Here is a 17,370-nt window from a genome sequence, read left to right on the forward strand (position 1 = left end):
CTAAATCAGTAAGGAAGAAGGAAAACTTGCACTATTTGTAGATGACATGTTACTGTATATAGAAAACCCAAAAGACTCCACAAAAAAAAACTCCTAGAATTGATAAATGAATTCCATAAAGTTGCAGGATACAAAATTGATGTACAGAAATGTGTTGCATTTCTACACACTAATAATGAAGCAATAGAAAGAGAAATTAAGGAATCAGTCCCATTTACAATTGCACCAAAATCAATATTATACCTAGGAATAAACAACCAAGGAGGTAAAAGACCTATACTCTGAAAACTATAAAACACTGATGAAAGAAATTGAAGATGACACAAAGAAGTGGAAAGACATTCCATGCTTTTGGATTGGAAGAACAAATGTTGTTGAAATGTCCATACTACCCAAAACAATCTACACATTTAATGCAATCACTATCAAAACATCAACAGCATTTTTCACAGAGGTAGAACAAACAATCCTAAAATTTGTATGGAACCACAAAAGACCCCGAATTATGAAAGCAACCTTGAAAAAGAAAAGCAAACCTGGAGGCATCAAAATTCCAGACTTCAGGTTATATTACAAAGCTCAAGTGATCAAAACAGTATGGTACTGGCACAAAAACAGACACACAGATCAATAGAACAGAATAGAAAACCCAGAAGTGAATCTGCAACTATGGTCAATTAATCTGGCAAAACAGAAAGAATATACAATGAGAAAAAGACAGTCTTTTCAGCAAATGGTGTTGGGAAAACTGGACAGCAGCATGCAGAAACTGGACCACTTTCTTATACCATGCACAAAAATAAATTCAAAATGGATGAAAGACCTATATGTGAGACTTGAATCCATCAGAATCCTAGAGGAGAAAGCAGGCAGAAACCTCTTTGACCTCAGCCGTAGCAACTTCGTAGTAGACACATTGCTGGAGGCAAGAAAAACAATGGCAAAAATGAACTATTGTAACTTCATCAAGATGAAAACCTTCTGCACAGTGAAAGAAAAAACAAAACTAAAAGGCAGCCTATGGAATGGGAGAAGATATTTGCAAACAACATATCTGATAAAGGGTTAGTATCCCAAATCTACAAAGAACTAAAACTTAACAGCCAAAAGCCAAATAATCCAGTTAAGAAATGCGCAGAAGACATGAATAGACATTTTTCCAAAGAAGACATCCAGATGACCAACAGACACATGAAAAGATATTCAACATCACTCAGCTTCAGGGAAATACATATCAAAACTACAATGAGATATTACCTCACACCCGTCAGAATGGCTAAAATTAACAACACAGGAAACAACAGGTGTTGGCAAGGATGGGGAGAAAAGGGAACCCTCTTACACTGTTGGTGGGAACACAAATATGTGCAGCCACTCTGAAAAACAGTATGGAGGTTCCTTAAAAAGTTAAAAATGGAACTACCCTATGATCCAGCAATTGTACTACTAGGTATTTACCCAAAGATTACAAACATACTGATTCGAAGGGATACATGCACCCTGATGTTTATAGCAGCATTATCAACAATAGCCAATTATGGAAAGATCCCAAATGTCCATGGACTGATGAATGGATAAAGAAGATGTGATTATATATATATACACATACACATAATATACTCAACCATAAAAAAGAATGAAATCTTGCCATTAGCAATGACGTGGAGGAGCTAGAGAGTATCATGCTAAGCAAAATAAGTCAAGAGAAAGACAAATACCATATGATTTCACTCATATATGGAATTTAAGAAACAAAACAGATGAACGTAGGGTAAAAAAAAGAGGCAATCCAGAAAACAGATTCTTAACTATAGAGAACAAACGAGGGATACTGGAGAGGATGGGTTAAATGGGTGATGGGTATTAAGGAGGGTACTTCTTGTGATGAGAACTGGGTGTTGCATGTAAGTGATGAATCACTAAATTCTACACCTGAAACTAATATTACAATGTATGTTAACTAACTGGAATTTAAAGAAAAACTTGAAAAAAAAAAAGAAGTGGATTTGAAATCATAACAAACCAGTACAGAATCCACTCTGTGATTTCAAATCACTTAGACACTACTAATCCTAAGGGCTTAGTGCCCTATAGAAATCTAAGTTCCTGAAAATATCATATACCTTGCAAGTCTACCTCACTAACAGTCTAATTGTCCTTTAATTTAATTTTCTATAGTTTTGTTACTGCAAACTTTATTAAATCAATTTCCAGTATTAGTGAAAACATAACAAAGAATTCTTTAATATGATATCAGATTAAATTTCCAAAAGACCAAAAATTAATGTTCTTAAACCACTCAGTTCAGTAAGCTTCCTTGACAATTGTGTTTCCATGTAAAAGCCATGTTTATGAAGCTCCAGGAAGTACAGACTTGCACAGCACTATCAAGCATGTATTTGATTGCCATAATATCAGAATTCAGGGCTGTCATTATTTTGAGGAAGGCATGTTTTTGTTCTTTTGCCAATTCCTATTAAATCATTTTTTATTAGTCTTATCTTCTAGATGTTCTTTTATTTGTCTTAATTTTTCTAATGTATGATTTATATTTATTAGATTAAATTTAGAAGACTCAGTCTGGAATATTTCTCTGGTTATTTTAATAGTTATTCTATCTTCTATTTACCTCAAATAATACCTTTTCCTTCTATCGTCACATTACCTGTTCTATTTTTACATATCCCATTATGTTGTGTTTCTTATTTCCCCCCTGATTCCAATTGGATAAGGTAAGGTTTGGCTTAGAGCAGGGGATCACGGTCCAATTTCCCATGTTATACTATTTGAGGAGGCATCAAGGGTATAGTCATGGGTACTTGTACATGGGTATATTTAAAGGTCTAGCAGTGATAAAGGTATTTTGGTTCTATTCTACCAACATATCCTTAGGAACATATTTTCCTTCTATCCTCAGGAGCTTTTTGTGGCTTGTAACTTTCACTCTCCCTTTTGATATTGGGGAACCACAAAAGTTTGATAACCCAAAGTCACATTTCCTGCTTTAAGTGCCAATATTCTAATTTCACAGTTGCTCAGGGAGCCACAGACATTTGGATGTGTGGTATCTACTCTGGTTCTAATCAGATTATCTGCAATTTCAGGTGACCGAGATTGTCTAGAGATCATGGCTGTTCTAAGAGTATTCCATGTATTTACCAACCTTAACTGTAATAATTGACAATCAACCTTTAAAAAATATCCTTTATATTTTTTTAGGATCTTATTATTTTTATAATTATCCCTCAATGCTTTGTTCAGAATATCCAATGCCCTACCTGTTTCTCTCTAAAAATCCCAGCATATATACCAAGGCAACCGGGTACTTACCTTATTCTTTATCTCTATATTGGCTTACTGAATTAAATGCATTATTGGATACATTTCAGGGACTCTGAAAGTAAGTCGGATTTAATTCTTGATTTACTTTATGTGCTAGCATTTTATTGTAAAAGAACAGCTGCTGAATATGCAGAATGGGCACTTGGATGAAACCCAAGCCAAGACCCCTTCCAAATCTTATCACCACTTAGGCCAACTTGTTGCTCTTGCGCATTCAGAATCTGGAGACTAATTACCCATCCATTTGGTATTCCCAGACAGTGTGTATTGTTTAAATTGCTTATTGTCTTCATTTAATGGAAAAAAAGGCCTACATGCTGATGGCACACCTATCTCTGTTTCATACTCTGTACCCTCAGCCCTCAGTTTTTGTGCAGCTGCGTCTCCTACACATACTTTCTGTGTAAGTGAAACATCTCAAGTTAGCCCTATCATTGATCCTTACCTGGTAGATCAAAATCTCATGCAATATAAAGGCAAATATTTGGCTTCAGGAATAGATCAAACATGGCTACAGGTATCACCCAAATCCCCAGGTATACACAAGTTGATAAGGCATTATTAGAAAAAATATTCAAACCCTTTTGTATAAAAATGTACAACATCTAATTTAATACCCCATGCTCTGAAAGAATCAAACATATAGTGAGCAGAAACTTCCATTTACCACACTGGTGAGACTATTGCAGATACTTTAAATATAAAAGAGAGAGGGAGAGAGAGAGAGATTATATGTGCTCTCTAAACACAGACCCAAAAAAATTGCGTTTGTAGAAATACAGCAATGCTTCACCATTACAGGATGCTCTTTGAACTTATTTTACCAACTGGCAGAACAAAAGATGACAATTCTAATGACACATATGGAACCATAGTTTGAAACACATAGATCATGAAATTGGTACTTAGAGACCTCATCTAAAGGACTATATTATCTGGCCATCAGCAATGGATATCAGCATGGGACAAAGCAGGAGATTATGAAGAAGTCCATTATGATTATGAAGAAAGAGGAAATAAAGAAAACCATAGAGGAAATAGAAAACACCACACAGACCACATAAAGTACTCCTGTAACACAAACATCCACCATATCAATTGATGTATTTAATGAGACAATTATTGATTCTACCAAAAAGGTACCTAAAATAAACTACAAACCATCTCCATTTCCAAACAAAAAAAAAGCATCTGTACTTAGGAGTCCCATGGGAATACAGTACCAGTGATGGCAAAGAGATTAGACTTTATGTCACAGAATGGCCTACCTTATTCCATTCTGGTAACTTAATTTTTTTTTTCATAAAAGCTTTTATTTTTTATTTTTTTTTAATTTTAATTTTTTTATTAACACATAACGTATTATTTGTTTCAGGGGTACAGGTCTGTGATTCATCAGTCTTACACAATTCACAGCGCTCACCATAGCACATACCCTCCCCAATGTCTATCACCCAGCCACCCCATCCCTTGCATCCCCCTCCCCTCCAGCAACCCTCAGTTTGTTTCCTGAGATTAAGAGTTTCTTATGGTAATTTAATTATATGTGAGACAACCATTGCCACATCCAGTGCAGAATTCTATAACTCTGATATATTTTTCAAACCCTACACTGATTCTCTTTCACATTCTGAAACACATATCTTTTCCATTGGTACTAAGAAATTTAAATTATGAAACATATAAACATGGTTTATCTCATATATGTAAGAACCGAACATGTTACTCACATAGTAAAATTATGTCACAGTGTATAACTTAAAGAACCTTTCTGCTCTATAAATGTTACAGAGATGACTGCAAACATGGCAAGATGGCTGGATCTAAGAACATGAGCAATCTGGGGAGAAGACCAGTGGTTCCTTGACAAAATAACAATGGTACCACAATGAGTAATGAGGCATGGCCAGGTAAAACTGAACAAGTAGCTATATGCCCATCTTAAATGTGAGCAAAATCCATACTTAATGTTTCCTCTGGGCCTGATAGTATAGAACCATTCATACCCATATTAAAGGAATACAGATTATCAGTTTGGTGCTATAGCAAAACACACATCAATACAGCAGGGTCATAAATAGAGTATAATATAAGCTTCAATTTATTAAATTATACTAAATGCTTAAGTAATGAGGTGCTAAAAAACATAACCATGAGCCAAATATTATGGTGGCCTATGCCAAAAATTACTTACTCTACTTTGAACTTTACCAATAATATATTCATTAAAAGAAAATGTGGAGTGTTGTGAATATAAGCCACAGGTAGATTGTTATAAATAGTTATGAAACCAGTTTCACAGAACCAGTACATGCATTAGGATGCATGAAATCTAACACAGACATAAACACAACCAGATGCGAAACAGGAGTCTGGAGTTTTCAATGAGAAAATCTCTACTATACTAACAACATCTCAAAGATTACTACTGGTCTAAAATAGTAGTTTATTTATGGAACGGAACACACGAAGAGTCTATAGATGACTTGTAGAAACCTAGGGTTGGAAGTAAAATGTTGAGATCAAGTGTGTGGGACAACTTGCAAGCAATATTAAGATCATGCCAATAAGAATTTACCATTTGGAATTCTAAGTATCTTACTGTAACCATGGGCAATGATGATGCCTTCGGGACAAATACAGTTTCCTGTTTTCTTGAAATAATAGGGTCCATGGATCCACAGTTAGCTTTCCAGTGGGTGAATATGGGTTATAAAACCCATATTGGCAATAATTACAGGGTTCAACATGCTTAGAGGGTTCATGCCTGCAAAATGAAGAGTTTCCTGTAAATGTCTAATTCTTTCTTGTTGTTCTTGCCACTCAAAGAAATCTATAGCTGTTATGGCCATTATTGACAAATGTTTCTCCCAGCACAATAGCCCTGCACCATGGTAGGATAAATATTAGGCATCCAGTAATATGTGTATGAAAATGTGTCCACTACTTAGGTGTTCTGCCATCATTAACAGAATAAATATCAATATCAAACAGAACAAATATCACCAGAATATAAGATAAGGTGTTCTTCATGCCTGAGAATTTTATAGAAGTATCATATTATTTTCTTTAATTTGATATAATATGCCTTTTTCTTTGGTCACCCAGTAGGTTTGCAATTAGTGGCAGGTGCTATAATTTCCAGTAATATATACATTATTACAATTTTTAATTAATACTTTTCTTTTTAGTTTAGATTCTGGGGTGTTGTTAGTGCTAATTCTTATCTCTGTGAGTGACTGCAATATTGATTTAATAACAATTTTTCTGTCCCTTTTGTATCTATTTTTTAGAGAACTTGCCACCTCCCTGATTGCTTTAGTCTATGCTTTCATATCTAGATTGTTAGTAAGCAGCCTAAACTTTTGTTTGAGCAAAAGTTTTGTACCTTTCAGTTGATCCAGAGGCAATTGGGTTATAGGATTAAGTAGATGTTCCACATTATGCTCTGTTTTTTGGCCCAATTTTCTATTATATTCTCTGTGAAGTGGGTTCCCTGGTCAGATTCTATGATGGCTAGGATACCATAGCAGCAATCCTGATTTTCAATGCTGTGATGGTAGATTTTTGATCACTTTTTCCTGCAGGGATAGGCTAGTCCTATTCCTGACCATCTGTCTATAATGGTGCATGCATACAGTTTATTTTCTGACATAGGCATGGATTCATATATAATCAGTATGTATAATTTGGAAGGGTCTGTCAGATTTGATCCTATGTGGAATATTCATTAATGAACTGCAAGCTTTAAACTTCTGGCAATTCTCATATCTCTTATTTTGAAATTGTAGGTATTTCTAGGTGTATGCATGTTTCTTGTTTCTAACCATGTACTAGTGCTGTTGTGTACCTGCATGACCTGTTTGGTGATGTGCCCATGTAATAATCCTATCAATTGGCATATCTGTTTGTTCAGATTTTATATTCCATTGTCCTTCTTGTTTATGTATGGTTATGTTTTAAATTGGTTTCTTCTTTACCCATTAATCATTGTGTTTCTTAACATAAATCTTAGGAATCCTTGTTTCATAGTTTTCCTACTGAGTTTGTCCACCTGGTTATTAAATTTGGTTTCTTCAGAGTTGTACTTCTGATGTGCAGAGACATGTGTGATGAATGTGGAGATGTCAGCCAGTGCTGTTTTCTGCCATATGTCCTTATTTCCTGTTTTCCAGGTAGGAAATAAGCGTCCCATTCCAAATAGTTATTCCATTAGCTATTGCCCATGAGTCTGAGAAAAGATAAACCTCATTCTGATTTTCCTTAATAGGTTATTCAATCACCAATTTTATAGCTATTAGATCAGCATGTTGTCCTGATTCTCCAGAGTTTGATTTTGTCAGTTAGACCATCATTAGTCCTCAAGGCCACAGGCTACCAGCATACTCTGGATAGTGTCATGGAGGCTGATATTTGTTTGCATGTTTGTCTGTCTTCTTCTGTCTACATATTGTATCCCAATACTATCTTAAAGCCACATGTTAAATGGACGTGTGGGGGGGGGCACCTGGGTGGCTCAGTTGGTTGAGCGACTGCCTTAGGCTCAGGTCATGATCCTGGAGTCCTGGGATCGAGTCCCTCATCGGGCTCCCTGCTCGGCGGGGAGTCCGCTTCTCCCCCTGATCCTTCCCCCCTCTCATGCTCTATCTCATTCTCTCTCTCAAATAAATAAATAAAATCTTTAAAAAAAAAAAATGGACGTGTGGGGCAAAGTAACCCCTCCTCCACCTTGACCCAAAGGAGCAGTTTTGACTATTTATCTGAATAGAAAATGAATCATTATTTGAACCATTATAGGGCTCCTGGGTGGCTCAGTTGGTTAAGCGACTGCCTTTGGCTCAGGTCATGATCCTGGAGTCCCGGGATCAAGTCCCACATCGGGCTCCCTGCTTGGCGGGGAGTCCGCTTCTCCCTCTGACCTTCCCCCCCCCATGCTCTCTCTCTCTCATTCTCTCTCTCTCAAATAAATAAATAAAATTAAAAAAAAAAACTTCATGAACCATTATATAGTTTGAGCCGTTATATAGTTTATGGTTTATTTGTTTTTGTAGCTGCCTGCATTAATACAATCTCTTACCAAAAGGTAAATTCAACAAGGTTTGGGATTTTTGTTTACTTTGTAGTTTATGTTCAGTGTCTGGAAAAGTATCAGACATGGTAGTGACCTATTGTGATTTGTAATGTTTGATACTAAGCATAGTCTTCAATACAGGATTCACTTGAAAAAATAACTCAAATATTTAGTAGTACCCAGCTCTAAGAGCTGAGTGATAAAATGGGAGCCACCAGACAAAACAGGAAGAAGATCCAACTTACCTAAACTTGGACATTTAATACTTATTCCAAAGACACCAGATAAGAAACTTTAGGCCACATGTGACTTTCAGAACAAAGCTGAGGAGTATATTAATGTGTCCCATTCCTTAGAACAGGAAATGTGATAAGCTGAATCTACCAGTGAAAGACCTCAATGGTTAGAACTGAGGGTAATACAAAGTCCAGAACTAGTACAGGCAGCTTGTAGAATTTTATCACAACCTGAAAGACCTTAGTTCTTCCTATGAAATGCATACATTTCCAGAATGCATGGTCCTATTACGTGAGGAATTTAAAATTTTATTTAAGGGAATCTATACTGTATTTACCATTGGGGACAAGCTGTGTACATCATAACTGCTAATAGGTCATGTTAGCAAAAATAAGAGTATTGACACATAGGGCAGAGTAGATAGAAAGGTTTTATAGAAGAAGCAGCTGAGTCAGTATCACAGACTCATTACCCAAGTCTCAATTTTAGTTTTTAATTCAAATCAAATAAATATCATTGCGGCTACAGAGATGTTTGGAAGCACAGAAATAGTCATCTAATTGTGATTGGCCAAAGCAGACTAGCTGTATGGCAACCTTAAATTAAAACAAAACACAGTAAATATTGAGAGGTAGAAGTAATTGGGTAATCCAGATTTTAGTTCTAATGGGGCTAGGTCAAGGTTGATCTCTCTTTGCTCATTCTCCATTCTGTCCTCTGCTTGGCCTATCCCTGTTAATCAGCCCTCTGGGTTGAATAATAGCTAGTACAACAGCTGAACCCAGAGTAGCCTGCACTATCTCCTTCCTAATCAAGCAACAACGAAGTGTGCTAAATTTTAGAACATTGATAATGAGCAGGAGGTGGGAATGGTTAAATATTAAGGGAAACAAACTTTGGATAGGTTTCCTCATAATTTTACATGTATAATGTGAAAATTAATTTAAAGTCCAAAATAGTAGAGCCAGCTTTTAGTAGTAGCATAACATAGAGTAAAGAGTTTAAATTCTGAAGCCAGCTGCCTGGGTTTAAATTTCAACTTTCCTACCTACTAAATTTGCATAATTGGGCAAGTGACTTAATCTTTCTGTGGCTGTTTCCTGATATTTAAAAATTGAGGTAGAAATACTTTATGGAGACTAAATGAATTAATACTTGGAAAGTTCGGGTGGATTGAGTCATACATTATGTAAGAGTTCCATAAAATAAAATAATTGTGTTTGAAATTATTTTATAAAGTCCACTAAATGATACACTTAATTTGTGTGTATGTGTGTGATTTTCAGGCCACTTTTATTGATCACCTTATGGTTAACTAAATATTAACACCTGAGAGTGAGAAAAACTCCTTTGACAGTTGGGAACTGGTCTGGCACATACAGCTTCTTGTCATGGTGTTGTCCAATCCTGTCGGACATAAATGATCTCACAAAACACTGACATCAAATAAGCCCCACTTTGTGACATTGATAAATGAGACAAAAAAAAAAAAAAAAGATGAACACGATTTTGTCTAAGTACCCCCCTCCCACACAGCATTCACTCCCAAGGAACATGGGTCTCTGCTGCTTCTTTACACATTACAACTTTAGTCTCACTCCAGTCTTTCCTCCTTCTAGTTGAGATTTATTAAGATACACATTTGTAGAATTCTCCCTACTTTCTGACCTCACTCACTTTAGAGTGAACGTCTCCTTTCTTGAACCTCCCTCCAAAGTCATCTAACCATAGCACACAGCCTGTAATAAGCATTCTCTAAAACCCTCTTACTGGGGAGTCTGGGTGGCTCAGTTGGTTAAGTGGCTGCCTTTGGCTCAGGTCATGATCCCGGGAACCTGAGATCAAGTCAGCTTTGGGATCCCTGCTCAGTGGGGAGTCTGTTTCTCCCTCTCCTTCTGCCACTCCCCTGCTCACACTTGCTTTCTTTCTCTGAAATAAATAAAATCTTAAAAAAAAAAAAAGGAGAAATAGGGGCACTTGGGTGGCTCAGTCGGTTAAGCATCTGACTCTTGGATTCATCTCAGGTCATGATCTCAGAGTAGTGGGACTGAGCCCCACATCAGGCTCCACACTCAGTGCAGAGTCTGCTTGTCCCTCTCCTTCTCCCTCTGCCCCTCTTCCTGCCCTCTCCCTCTCTCTCTCTCAAATAAATAAATAAAATCTTTTGCAAAATTTTTTTAAAAATAAAGAAAAATAAAACCCTCTTACTGACACCTCATAGTTCCCGAAGGTGTGTGGTCTGCCTCACTGCAACTTGTCCAACCACAGTTGGATTCTCGGTGGTCTTTGGGTAGAGGGCATTAAAACACTATGCACTATGTAGATATTATTATTCATATAGAATATCCACATTTTTAATACCTATGCAATTCAGTCTCGGCTGTTGAAAAGGCTTTGAAAAGTGTTAAATCTGAAATCACCTCAATTTTTACAACTATCTCAAATACAGTAAAATAATATAGTTTTTTTTAAAAAAAACCTCTGTATTTGAATCCAATTCTATAAGCTAGCAGCAGGTTTTTATGCACTTTTTGCTTGTAATATTATTGTTATTCACATTACATTTCTGTTCCAAGTGAGAGAGAGATTATTCATTATTTGATTTGGTGGGGACTGGGTTTTCTGAGCTATTTGTTCCCCTTTTGTTTCCTCAGATTTATGAGCCTGGCAAGCTTTTCTGTCTGTTGCTGAAAAGACTATTGTGTGCGTATACACACAGTCTCAGCAAATAATTTATTTCAGACGTCCAAGAACAGTCTTTTTTCACCCTCAAAACAGAGATTTTTCATTTCAGTCATCTGTCCAACCTTAGTAGTGATTCTATAATGTCAGTATTCATTTTCAATAAAAAGGAGAAAAAAGTTATAGTTAGAGGGCTTTGACCTAGATCGATGGAATAGTGGTAAAAATGATCCTAGATTTTATGCTACCATCACAAAAATTTTCGTCAAGGATAAACTTTTAATATTTAAATTTTTTGTTGTTGTTTTCTGTTTCTTTTATTCTAACCTCGAATGTTATGAAAATAAATATATTCAGTTTTAGCAAGAACACATTGGAATGGTTAATGATCCCATTAATTCAAAGAATAACATATTGTAATTAAAAAGAAAAATCATTTGCCTTGACTTATCTGGATGCTTATCTGTGTTGTCTAGAGGTGTATCTTTATTGACAGAGTTATATTATGATTTCTCCACTTTACTTTTATTTCTTTGATAATTGTGCCTTAGAATTTATGATTCTATTGCCTGTTAATCTGTGACTTTTTTTTTTTAAGATTTTATTTATTTATTTGAGAGAGAGAGAATGAGAGACAGAGAGCATGAGAGGGAGGAGGGTCAGAGGGAGAAGCAGACTCCCTGCTGAGCAGGGAGCCTGATGCGGGACTCGATCCTGGGACTCCAGGATCATGACCTGAGCCGAAGGCAGTCGCTTAACCAACTGAGCCACCCAGGCGCCCTAATCTGTGACTTTTTATCCATTACAAAATATTATGATCTTGTCACATTATATGCATATCATTACATATCTTGTCACCTTATTCTATTATAGAGCTAGATGAGGCTCTGGGAATTTGTATAGCTCATTCTCTGAGGTACAGAACAAACTTTGCTGCAAGTATCCTTAAAAATAGTCTTTTCTTAAATTCCCCAAAGAAGAAGATGATTCTTCAACCTTTCATTCTAACAAGAAACCTGACTTTTAAAGAAATGACCAGAGAGACCTTGACCATAACCCATAACAACTTGATGAAGGTACACATTTATCATCTGGTTTTGAAGGTCTCACACTAAGCCTTGTGATACTGACATTTCACAGTCTGTAGATATTACGTTTTCTTCTTCCCTGTCCTGATCATCCCTTTGTCTACTTGAACATGGGCTATAATGGGATTAAATGCCTAGATTGTTGAACAGCAAAAGATGAGTCTCATTTTAGCTACAGTGTGACAGCAGAACTATTTCCAAACCATTCCTTTTGCAACCTTTCTGAAAACCAGCTGCAGGTCTCATGTGAGGGCAAAAATTAGCATGCATTCGGAAGAATTTGTATTCACATTTTCATCAGCTAAGAAATGACAGTTTTGACTCGAAGCTACTCAGGAATAGTTTTGCCAACATTTGTGAAACATGATATAAATTTACTCATCAAGGAGTCTTTATTAGTGATCATGGGAAAATCAGTCTCTCTCTTGCTTTTTTTTTTTCCTATCTCAAAATTGACAATATTTACCTCTGTTAAACTCACATAAAACATGTGTTGACATTGAGCAAAACACTCCCATTCTATATACATTTAAGGAATAATTTAACATTTTGGAACAAGGAAAAAAAAAAGACTGTCATGATGTTAAGAACCAGGAAATATTTTATTCTGTAGTATTTTCAAAAAACCTAAGTAGTACTTCTCACAACCATTACAGAAAGTAAAATATACTGGTGTTGATAAATCAAAATATGCTTTCATAGTCATTAATTAGTAGGAAGTCATTTTTGTATTTCACACTTAATACATACTTTTTCCTGTTTCCTTGTTTCTCTATAAGATATACATTTTATTTTATTTTTGGCATTAGACAACAACCAACTTCTCATATACTTTTGGCTAACGACAAATATTCCTTATCTTGGAGACTTGTTCCCTTTGAGCATGGAGTCTCGTGTGTATTTATAGTGACCAACGTTTTACACTTGATGCTCAGACATGTGGTCTAAATAGTAGGGAGGAATAGTTAGAATTTTTTAAAAATAATGTTTCTCCTGGAAATCTCAGGTTTATGATTACTTTAAATGAGAAAAGGTAAGGATAATCTAAACAAAATCATGCATTTAAAAAAAAGTCATGGGATTACATGGATATATGACATATGTTGCATTGGTGTTAGCCTTACATGCAGGCTAGCAAGGAATTAGCCTGTAATATTTCTCTAAATCATTTATGGACCTTCGGAATTAGGAGCAATATTAGAGATCATGATTTATCCCTTTATTTCCTAGAGGAAGAAGAGAAGACTCAAAAAGGCAAGCAAGGACTAGAACCTGGATTTCTTTTGATCACACCCCTCTCCTTCCTAGTGGTGAGCCCCTTTTCTCTACCTTCCCCAAATCTAACATCTTCCACTGTATTCCTCATCTCAAGCAGATAATTCATATGCTACGCGACCCCTTTCGACTGTTACAACTGCAGTCGCTCCCAGGACCTGGCCAATCTAAGGGACGCTGTCATAGAGTTGCTTCATTAGCCGTGTTCCCTCCATCCACTTTCACAGTTCAAGCAGAGACATGGGCAGTTTCTCATTCTAACATGATACTGAGACTCTTGGTCTATCAACAACCACAGCGCAGCCATTTGCTGACATATCCTGTGGAAACCTAATGAATGGGATCTCTAAGCCTCTTTTCATGTATGAACTATCATCAGCAAAAAATCTGATCTTACCTCTAAAAGGTTATAATAAAATGTATCTAAAATCGTTTCTCTTTCATACATCAAGTACTACCTTACTGGTTCTCGTGAAGTTAAATTTGCGTTCTCTTCTTAGCCTATGTCTTATATATGAAAATGATGAGGGTGTAGGTAAATAGTGTTTGATCTCTAGGCATTTAGCTAAAGTGAGGTGCTAGGCCTCAAGCTTAACCCACAGAAGCCAGCATGGACCTTATTATCCATTAATGAGATAATTAACTTATATTCCTGACTCCATTTACCTTTGCTTTTTCTGCATGTGATTTTGTTTAGTCTGTGGTAGATGAAAGATTACTGAAACTTCTTTGCTATTCTCATTGAGAGACAACATGCCTTCCCTTTGTTGGGACTGGCTTTAGTAAGTTTGACCGATAAAATCTAATGGAAATGACATTCTGGGACCTCTGTGGTTAGCTCATTAGACACTTGGCAGCTTCCACACAGGTCCCCTGGAATGCTTGCTGTGGGTCAAGCTGGCTATCTTGTAAGAAGTTTGACTCTCATTATAATGACTACTAGGCAAAGAGGAAGCCCAAACATGAGGAAGACCACATTGAGAAGCTACATGGAAAGAGGGAAATGCCCAGAGAGAAAAAAGCTGTTAGCTTTCACATCTATTCTAGCCCAGGTACTAAGCAAATGAGTGAAGTGGCTCTATCGAATATTCCAGGCCTCCACCATGATAGGTAGTATGGAGAACTGTGGAATCCAGATGGCAGCTAGAACCAGGGTCCAAGACATATGATCTATTCAACCATCCTAGGCATATCTAGCCATTTGAGCGACTCCACCTGAGTCCCAGTCATCATAGTATTAAGACAAGCCATCCCCAGTATGCCCTGCCCAAACTCCTGAACCACAAACTTGTGAACACAATCGCATGGTTGTTGTTTTATGCCATTGAGTATTGGGGTGGCTTGTTACTCAGCAGTACAATACCAGAAAATGATTTAATTCTAAAACTGAGGTTCTACCTTAACAGAAACCTGAAACCTGTGGCATGGGCTTTGGGACCAGCTAGGTGTGAAGAGGGAGAGATTGAGGACAACATGCACGAGCAGAAATAGCACTTGGTGCCCTATACTAACCTTGAAAGCATAATGCCATTTGCTTTTCCTGGAAATTTCTCTGTGGCCAACCTAATCTGGAAGGACACAGGGAAAGGAATGACACTGGGAAATGTTATTTCTGCTTAACTAAACTGATTCAAAACCATCACACTCTATTGGTCATGACTTGAAAACTATGGCCACAGCTGTAACCAGTCTCTTAAAATCACTCCAAAACTCAGTCACAATGCTGATTTGGGGCCTGCTTGTATCCATTGTTCCTCCACTCTAGGCTATCTCTAGAATGACCACCATCAGCCTTCAAAATAGTTGAATAAATTATGAGTTATTCCAAATAAAAGTTTGATTCTTGCATTGCATACTCTGCAGGTTAAAATCCATAGTCATCATCACATATAAGTATATTCAGAATTTGACTCTAACCACCTTGCTACTAATACATATTCAAAATCTGACTCTAACCACCTTGTTACTAATACAACCCCAAGTTTCCTGGGCTTTTTGGACATTATGTTCCTTGTATTTTTTTTGAATGAGATATGCATTTTCCTGCTTTTATATTTATCTCCCTTGTAAATCCTTGCATATTTTTTAGGTCGAATTCAAACATCACCTTTGTTCTTTCTCATAAACTCTTGCATTTCTCACTAAGCAATGAAAATTGTTCTTTCTGTGGACATCCTGATATACTGATACCTGTTTTCATTATAGGGGTTATTGTTTACAAAATACTATTTGGATGCCCTGTCTTTAATCCTCAGAAGACTTTGAAATCCCTAAAGACTTATACTTGTTGCCTTATTTATTTGCATATCCTCAGCATTTACAAAGATTCTGAGAGCTACCAAGAGCTTAATATATATTTGTTGAAAAAAATGACAATATTCCCACAGGCAGTGAAAATATATTTAAAGAACATTCCTTGATATTCCAGTATACAATAATGTTTATCTTCATTTTAGTCTTTAGTTCCTTCTTATTTTATGGAAATGGAAATGTTTAACTTGTAATATATAGGGGGTATAATAAAATGTATTGGTTGACTCGAATGATTTATATGTGTCTGTGTTTATGTGATGTGTACCTTGAGGGAATGAGTATTAATTTGGCTTAGAATCTGTATGGTTCCTATAAAAATCAAACAGATTCACATTTATAGCTTCTGCCATTAATTAGATACAATTAGCAATTTTGTAGTAATTAAATTATATTATAAATTACCTTATAGTTCCTGAATTGTATATTTAAATTATTCTCATATAAATAAACTGATCACTTGTACCATTGTATTGAATGATCTAATTTACTTTATTTACTTTATTACTGAATGATTTTTCCAAAATGATTTGAGTAATATAATAATTATAAGTGAAAATAGTTCTAACATAAACTCAAAATATCATCAAACTATTCCTAGAAGACTTGAAAGCTTTTAGATTTTTTCTTCCTTTCTGGAATGCAAACTAAAACCAAGGTATTTCAGTCTATAAATGACCTTAATGCGTAGGACACCTATTATCGTTTGGAGAGTAAAATACTTTTTCACTACTCTTGACAACTTATGCCCAGATTATGCTGTACTATTCAGTGACAGTGAAATAATTGCTTCTCATTCTACTTCCTCTATTTTGGGGGGAGTAATGACTATTACATTTTTTTTCTTTAAATAATTTTTTTTGCTGTTTTCTTCCTACCACTAGCACACAGAATAAATCTAATCTTCCACAGAAAAGCTCTTAAATTATTTCAGGACAGCTGCCCTGGAACCCCAAATATTGATTGTCTATGCAGGGAAATTTAATTTTGTTAAGTCTATCAGAAGATATATGATGACCTACTCTCTGCCAGGTACTTGAGATATAGTCTTAGACTGGAGAGATCTGGACATGTGCTCATGAATTCACCATCCAGTGGAGGAGATGGACCACAAACAAACAAGTAATGTGAACTTTTTTTTTTAAAGCTTTCACTAGTTTGATCTCACTTCTTTAAATATACTCAGCTTCCACTATATTCCTGCCGAGCTGTTATTCCCAAACTGATGCAGTATTCCAAAAATGATCTGATTAATGATACATTTAAGCATTACCCTCGTTGCCTATTAATGATAAAAGAAGCAAAGTACATCCTTAATTGTGAGTTTTAAATAAAATTACAGAAATAAAGAATTTAATATAATGT

The sequence above is a fragment of the Neomonachus schauinslandi genome, chromosome 1 (genome assembly GCF_002201575.2).
Source record: "Neomonachus schauinslandi chromosome 1, ASM220157v2, whole genome shotgun sequence".
In the NCBI taxonomy this organism is placed as follows: Eukaryota; Metazoa; Chordata; class Mammalia; order Carnivora; family Phocidae; genus Neomonachus; species Neomonachus schauinslandi.